Source organism: Diachasma alloeum, unplaced genomic scaffold (assembly GCF_001412515.2).
Source record: "Diachasma alloeum isolate Michigan unplaced genomic scaffold, Dall2.0 Dall_scaffold_00528, whole genome shotgun sequence".
Classification (NCBI taxonomy): Eukaryota; Metazoa; Arthropoda; class Insecta; order Hymenoptera; family Braconidae; genus Diachasma; species Diachasma alloeum.
In genome coordinates this window covers 28,816-37,579 of record NW_021680660.1, presented here as the reverse complement: position 1 = coordinate 37,579, position 8,764 = coordinate 28,816, and positions in this window count along the sequence as shown.

The following is an 8,764-nucleotide window of genomic DNA, read 5'->3' as shown; positions in this document are numbered from 1 at the left end:
TGGTGTGCTCAGAGGTGGTCTTGGATCCTTTGCACTTGGCAGCATCTGTCCGATCTTCTTTGGAGGCTGGAAGATCGTTCGAATGTTATGTTTGCCAAGTACTCTACTTATGCGTTCTGTTGTGCCGCTCAGATAGGGGAGGAGGACCACTTTTGGTCTTTCCTGGTTTTCCTCGGGATTAGTCTCCTCTTCGGGAGATGAGAGCTTGCTTTGTAACTTCTGCTTGACCTTANAGCCGAGTAAATCCCGTACCCTCGTAATCCACATTTCTGCGTGTGGTTTGTGATATCNCCATTTTCCTTGAAATTCCATCAGCACCAACAGCGTTGGATTTGATGAAAGATATCGCAGTCCGGATATCTTGATTGTAAGTGCTCTATACATTAGAGAGCTAATAACGGAATTCTTTTGGGAGGGGTGGTGATGGGAGGGAGCATTGAGATACCTATCTGTGTGGGTTGGCTTGCGATATACTTGGTGGCCTAGAGTGCCGTCCTCGTTGCGTCGAACCAGGACATCTAGGAATGGGAGACATCTATCTTGTTCAGTTTCCATAGTGACCTTGATGCTCACGTACTGAGTATTCAAGAACTCCAGGAANGAAGGTAATGAGTTGGCCGTGTTTGGATAATCAAGAATTTTGGGTTAGGGTTTATTGCGTATTTGTTGAGGCTAAAGAAAAATCATTACAAGATAAATGGCTCTATGCCATGATGTACTGAATCGATCGACCCAAAATTTTGTACAGAAGTGAGACCCGATAATACTGATGATTAGTAGCCCAAATTTTATGGGGTTCATTCGAACTTTTACGCGGATTACGGGACGTCAAATTCACTATGAGATGAAAAAAATAGAAAATCGTGAATATCTCGGAAACTTTGTATGGACGGATATTCATATTTTGATTGCTCTCGATAGGTACCAGCATGACGGGTATTTTGAAAAAAAAAATGAAATCGGACCAGTTTTTAGGAGATATGGAGCAAAACAGTTTTTCTCAAAAAGTTGAATATCTTCTAAACCAATCGGTCGATTTCGCCTCCTCCTGAACTCATCTTTTAATATCATAAGTTCTACAATTTCACCAAATTTCAATACCCTATCTCAATTATTTCGGGAGTTATCGTGTATACACATAAAACAAATTTAATAAAAAAAAAATGATAAATGCTAATTGTCATCAAACTGTTCCTAGTTTCGTAGGCATATTATCACTTCATTTGATAGATATTATCACAAGAAACACTTTGACGTCGAAAAATTCAATTCGGTCACGTAGTTTTTGAGGCATTGAGGAAAGACGATTTTTGAAAAATTTCTGTATCTCAAAAACTACTTGATCTATTACTCTCAAACTGCGCCTAGAGCTGCTCCCAAATGATAGCAATTATCTGACAAAATTTCAGATTGATAGCTCCAACTTCAATTGTCTTTTGTTGAGATTTATAAAAAATTTCCGAAAAATTTACACGCACATACGGACATACATACACACATTTTTTAAAAGCATTACATCTTCACGTTTCATGATATTCTACATCATTTCCAAGTAAAATTAGAAGATCGTAAAAATGGCCGATCACAAGGCTTTCATTCGGAAGTAAAACAACATTGATGACAGTCTGAGAAGTTTCCGTGCACCTTGTAACTCTGCAAAAAACCTTCACAAGCGGAAGACCACAGGAAAAAAACCAATACAGAGAACGAAGGAAGAAGTTGATAGTTTCATGTCTCCCACGAGGTTCAAAATGCTGCAGCTTTCAACTTAAACGAGGGCATAGCAACGAGCGACGAAAAGGTAGTACTAGCTGGCGGAAGGTGTCGGAGGAGGGGCAGGGGGCCTCGAAGGTGGGAGAAGCTGAAAAGAAACGCGACGTTAGGATCGATCCTGAAAGTCACCCCAACTGTACCAACCTGAGAATGTATGTACGTGTGTTCACGACCCACGAATTTATGCACCTGACATTTTGCAAAAATATAATACGCTCATTAAGAAGATGTGCCAAAGGGGAGATAATGGCCTTTGGTGGTTTTTCCGTTGTTCTGCGACCTTGGTTGGAGCTCGGTAGAATCGATCTGGGGACCGGGACGTACCGAGAATTTGGGTTAATTTTCTGGGGATTATAAGGGAGATCATTAAGGACAGCTCAACTTGGGGAGAGATTGAAGTTATCGATCGTGGAAAATTTCAGATGGAGGGTTAATTGAAGATGTTTACGCTTTTTTCCAAGAATTGGAGTATAAGAAATCAGCAGCGATTTTGGGGGAAATCAGAGGTGATTTTGGTATAAGAAATTTGAAAATATAAGCAATCAGACATAACTTTTAATTCGAAAAATCGACGTATTCAAAATGAGATTTTTTATGTTAGTTTAATCGTTCATAAGGGCTTTAATTAGGTGTTGGTGCTATTTTCCACGGAATCCCGAGTAGTAATTTCATCGGGCTCAAGGCAGCTCCCGAGTACACGAAGCAAAAAATCTCTCGAAAATTAGTGTATCTTCTCTTAGTGAGAATACTCTATACAAATTGGATTCTGACCATCATAATTCAGACTTCCAAAATTATCAAAACTTTTATGTACTCCACCCGACTTTTTTCCGCTCATTGGAAACCAGTTTGAGAAATCGTATTTTTATGACACTAGCTATAGACGAAAAACTGACAGGCCCGCTTCAGATTTGAGTGTGCAACTCAGTACATTTTCGTCTTCTCTTCTTTACTAAGCGGTGACTTTTGTGATTTGAAAAACGAATTATTAGGAACTGTTGAATGTCGATTAGTCAACCATCCAATTTCACGTATGCACAACCTCACTTTGTGTTAAGGGGTCTCCTCAGTAATTTTGACCACAAAACAACAATGTACTAGAGAACTGAATAAATATATCATATAATAATCAAGAATGGTAAAAAGAAAATTGTAAAAAAAGTTCTGAGTAGTTTTATCGTTTCGTTTGTTTTCAATTAATCATCCAAGTTTTTGCTTATTGTGGGCTTTATGAACACTCTATTGTTCCTTACTCTGTTGACAAAGTACTAGCTAATAAAAGAAACTATATTTATTCATATTAAACCCTCAAAAATACGGGCATGAAGTCTCATCGAATTTTGTTGTTAATATGGTGAATAAATTAACCATAAAAATAATTGGCACGGCGACATTCACTATCCAACGTACGTCATGTTTGATGCTTCGTCTCTCTCCAAAATAACCTCACTAACTTGACGATTTTACGCCCCACTCACCGGCGCGCCCAACCTCATTTTGCCCTACTGAGGAGATTCCTTAAGGATTCATCATTTTTGATTGGTTTCATTTTTTCTCTTTTCAATATGGTAGGTGACCGCACACTAACTCCATTCGTATTCCTCGCCTGAACGTGGAGTATCGCATGAAGTGCGACGCTCTTTGTGAAAATTTACGCGGATTGGCAATCTAATTTTTGAATGTCGAGAGAGCGACGTTGTATAGCGCCATCTTGTATTTTCTAACTTGCTCCCCAGAATTATAGGTGTATTACATTTCTATTATTAGCGTAGCCTCCAATACGTTCCCGCGTTGGTGTGATGCACAATAATTTTTGTAGAAACCTTCCACCAGATTGTCGTGTATTTTTTTCGCTGTATATGCCTGATGGGCACGTTGGATCCCTTTGATGTGAATCTGATGGGGTTTCAATTTTCTATCAAATTATTAAGTTTTTCGTAAACATAATTAACCGAAGATGACTCCGTTCAATAAACTGTTGAGATATAAGGAATCAAACATGATTTTCGATGGAAAATTACAGATTATAAGAAATCAGAGGTTTTCAAAGGTCTCATTGATTACAATTATTAAACCATCTTTTCATCCATGTTTTCTTCATGAAGCAATAAAAAAAATAACCCTATTTTTCCTCCCTTTTCTTTCGGATATCCCCGTGAGGAGTTTTCTGTGACGTCACAAAAATAGGGAAGGTTATATAAATATTCCTTTTTAAGTGAAGGATATGCTGAGCCCGTACACACTGTGAGAGGAGCTTTTTTGCTTGATTATTCGCCGAGACACAAGCAAAATTATATTCAACGTCAAACAAAATTTCTTCTAATATATCAGGACCCGATTGATCACAAATAGCTATTCTCCTTTTTTTGGGTAGAAAATTCTCAATTATTCTGATGGGAAAATTCAAAAAGGAGATGTATTTAATAATGAAAGTGATTTTAAACAAAGCTTCATTCATCTTCTTTATGACATCCAATCTTTTTTATTTTCAATTCATGAAATATTTTCCTCTTTCTGCTCCCCTCAATATCGACGTTTTTCCCATTGTCTAAATATTTTGTACGAAAGGAAGCATCGAATGACCCAGTTTATCATTTCCAATGGAAACCGCTGAATAAAACAGGAAAGGTACTGAAAGCTCTTGAATTTCACATTTCTCCAATTACTAAAAAATCTTGGGTAAAATGGAGAATAAAGATGAATCGTTCCTCGTTCTCCGGAAAGGGGATGGCAATAAAATCTCTTCCTCCACTCCGCGAATGAGTAATTACGTAATTATATTGCAATCACGCTGATGTGCGAATTACGGTGCTGTTGCGAGTATATCCACACGGAAAAAAAATATACGCAAAAATATATTTCGCTTCTATCTAGATTGTAGGTTGAGCGCCAGTGACGTTTTTGCCCATGTGATTTTATAAAGAGTGAAATGTTATTAACGATGAATCGGCGACTTGAAAAAATGCAGCCAATTTTATGAATTTCCAAAAGTACATTTTTCGGTATATTCCGTAGACTTATGTAGAATTTCAGATTGGTGCAGAGAATGGTGGAAATGAAATAAATTATTTGAAAAAAACGCAATTTAACCCGTGTTCTTATGGCAAATGTAGAAATATCCATATCATGAACCTAAAAATGCAGCCAATGTCACGAAACTTCGTCCATGTATGACGTAGTGATAAATGCAAGTAAAATTTCATCGGTTCAGAACATTTTTTAGCCAAAATTAACAAAACCCATAAGACTCCTATAAGACCCCCATAAGAACCTCATATGACCCCCATAAACCCCCATAAATCCCCGTAAGACCCCCATAAGACTCCCATAAGACCTCCATAAAACGCTTATATGACCCCCATATGGGCCTACCTTGCGCCAACCTTCCGACAACATTGCGCCAACCTTGAGCCAAATTTTTTAGAATAATTCAAAAACTAAAAGCGCAATCGACACCATCTTCGAACTCGATCTGTATAACATAAATACGAATATTTCTAGCCCAGATTCGATTGATTCAGATAATTATTTTTGAAGTTATCATGAAAAAACGGAATTGGTCACATACACACATACACACGCACATACATACATACATACATACGGACAGGGTCCAAAAACATCAGATTCGGACTCCTGACCCCCAAATTAATCATCTTCACGAAGAAAACTGGAAACCTAAATTCAGAGGAATACAATGCTTCCATTCGGAAGCAAAACCACTGAAAATCAGAATTTCTGCGGGCGTAATAGTGAACTGCGACAACGTAGCCCTGCCGATCGGGTGGGGATAAGCGCGGTAAATTTAAACGTGTCGAAAAGAGAGTTGTGGATAAATTGATCTCTGAATAAAAGGAAGAAGGTCGAACATTGTACGTCGGATATGGGGCCTAAACCGAAAATCTCATATAAAAAGGAGATGTCACATGTTTTTTCCTAAATATCTGAAAGAGAAGTCGCATACATGATGATGATGATACTGATTTTGGTGATGATACTGATGTTGGTGTTGATGATTTCCAACGGAGAATGTATTGATTCTCAATTGAAGTTTTCATGGATTTCGACGAATTTTTTAAAGGTCTTTTAATAGCAGTTTCGATAGATTACACAGTCCTACAAAATTTGAACTTGTTCTGGCACAGGGATGAGACTGCCACCATTTGAAAGATTTTTTCGAAATGCCCTAGTTTCTGAGAAAAAAAATGGAAAATCCTGAAATTGCCCCAAAATCGTCTTTTTCAATATTTAATTAGAAAACAATGTGTTCGGTTTTCCACCGAATATCTATTCCTCACACACACGCACACTCACTCTCTCCTCTCGCATGCTTGCATGGCTTCGCACGACTGACCTGCGCAATCGCCTCAAATGACAAGTGGCCTCTCAGCTTTGACACCTGAGGCGCCACTTGATGGACAGGTGTCCAGTGAACACCCCCATTTAAATTGGGGCACGTTTGGACCTGCGATGATCGGCACCTGCCACCTTGCGGTCCTTTAATCGGCCTCATTTGCATTTCGGCCGTCGTACAGTGTACTTTGACTTTCTCCGAATTGCTCTATTGTTTGTACTGAGTTCCGCGTATAATTGCTCTGCGTTATAAGTTCTGTGAACTATTTAATAATATTGTGACCGGCGCTATTTTTTCGACCATCTCGATAATTATAATTAAACCACCACGTGTAAATGTTGACTTTATCTTAATTAAACTGACTGTGTTTGACCAACGAGCACTTGTTTTGATTTTTGGACCTTCTCGCGCTCCTGTTAAAATCCATTTATATCTCGCTCATCGCTCGCTCATTCCACCAATCTCAGACCTGGCATCGAACACAATGTTTGTCTCGATTGAGCTAAAAAAATACCAACAAAAAGACAGGAAATTATACTTCCACACTGATAGAATGATTCATTTATTCCAAACGAGATTCGTTAACTATTAACGAATGGTAGAGTTGAATATGACCAAATGAATATTCGTTAAATAGTTAACGAATGGTTCACTTGAATGGCGAAAGTCAACTCAAACAAGGCTCCTCAAATATACATTCGTTAACTATTAACGAATGAACATTTGGTGGGACCGAATAGACCCTAACCTCCAACCAAAACCCATTCGTTAACAATAACTAATCCGTTCTATCAGTGCAGATGACGTGGAGTTGTTTTCATTAGGCGCAGGGGATTATTCATAATAAATTCCGTAGTTCTTTATTAAAATTGCAGTTATTTTTCAAACGAATGTCATGGCGGCAATTATCTGAAGGTGCATCTCCACGTGGAATTTCAACCGCCAGATTTGAGGGTTACTATTTATCTATTTAATTTCACAAAGATAAGTGTATTTAAGAGAATGGAACCGAATATATCACTGGCGGAAAAGAGGATTCTGATTTCTCTCGTCGAGAATGAACCAAGCCTTTGGCAAAACGGTTTATGGAGGTACTGCAATGAAAATAAATGTAATTAAATTTTAACCCTCAAATCTGGCGGTGAAAATCCCACATGGGAATGCAACTTCAGACTATGGCTGCCATGACATTCTTTTGAAAAATAACTGCAATTTTATTGAAGAAATACGGAATTTATTACGAATAATTCCCTGCTCCTAATGAAAATAACTCCACTTTATCTGGAAGTATAATTTCCGTTTTTTTTGTTGGCATTTTTTTCAGCTCAATCGAGACAAACATTGTTTTCTAAATTTTGAAAAAGACGATTTTGGGGCATTTTCAGGATTTTAACATTTTTTTTCTCAGAAACCAGGGTATTTCGAGAGATTTGGCCAACGGATTTGGCAAAAAAATCTTTCAAATAGTGACAGTCTCATCCCTGTGCTAGAATAAGTTCAAATTTTGTAGGACTGTGTTACTACAGAAAATCCTTCTCTTTCGATGCACATTTTCATACAGGGAGAGAAATGTTCAGTAAAAATTAACTGACAATTTGCTCACCGTTTACGGAATCGACTCAGAAAATTTAAGTGACGGAATCGTAAATTTTTAACACGAGATCAGATAAAAATTACGAAATGCTCTGGAAATATTCCATGACAGTTCCGTGAAATTTCCTACAACCACATTTCGCTCCGGAATTACGGAAAAGATACGTAATTTTATTAAATATTTTTCTACGTGTAGCTGTCGTCGTGTCTTCTATTGATTCTTGATGGAAATTTCCATCCCTTTGCAATAAAAAAAAATCATGTATTTTCAATGGAAGGTTGCATCGCTTGCTACGAATTTCTCGTTAGTAATGCTATCGAAACTCGTATACGTGAACTAACATATCGATTCCAATCAACTTAAATAATAACGTGATGAATCATATAAAATCCATCAAATTATAAGGCGCGCGGAGCGCGCCTTCGATCTCGTTTCAAATAAATCATAGAGGTCGCAGCAGTTGCGAACGATCAGACACAGACGCGGTGTAGAAAGAACTTTAGAATGGTATTAGTGATTTGCTGAGATCAAGTGGAAATAAGAGATGTATTTTTCATTTGTATTTGAACATTTGAAGGAAGTTTCGTATTTTCGTGAACGAATAATTCCTTAGGGTCATTATTGTCAAACTTCTTCCATAAAATAAGAGCATAACAAGAGGATAAATTGGATTTGAAGGCAGAATCAACAAATACATTAATGCATGCGAAATTTTGTGTTCGTGAATGGGTCATCGTCAATCCAAGAAAAATGAACTGCTTCCGAATTAAGCACAAGAAGAACTAGACGAGCATCGTCCCTTTGTATGCTCCATTTTGACACTACGACTAGACTGATTTCTATATTAATGTAGCATTCGATTACCGTGGAGGTACCAGTACTCATACGATTAAGAATTCTCAGATTGTAAAGTACATGTTTTGAGTAGTTTACACGATCAATGGCGAGAAAAATGAGTTAATAGTAAGCCTGAATGTTTTAGAGATAGGAAAAAGTTGATTTCGGATGAAATTTATACACTTGTAAATTATTATATAAGAAAA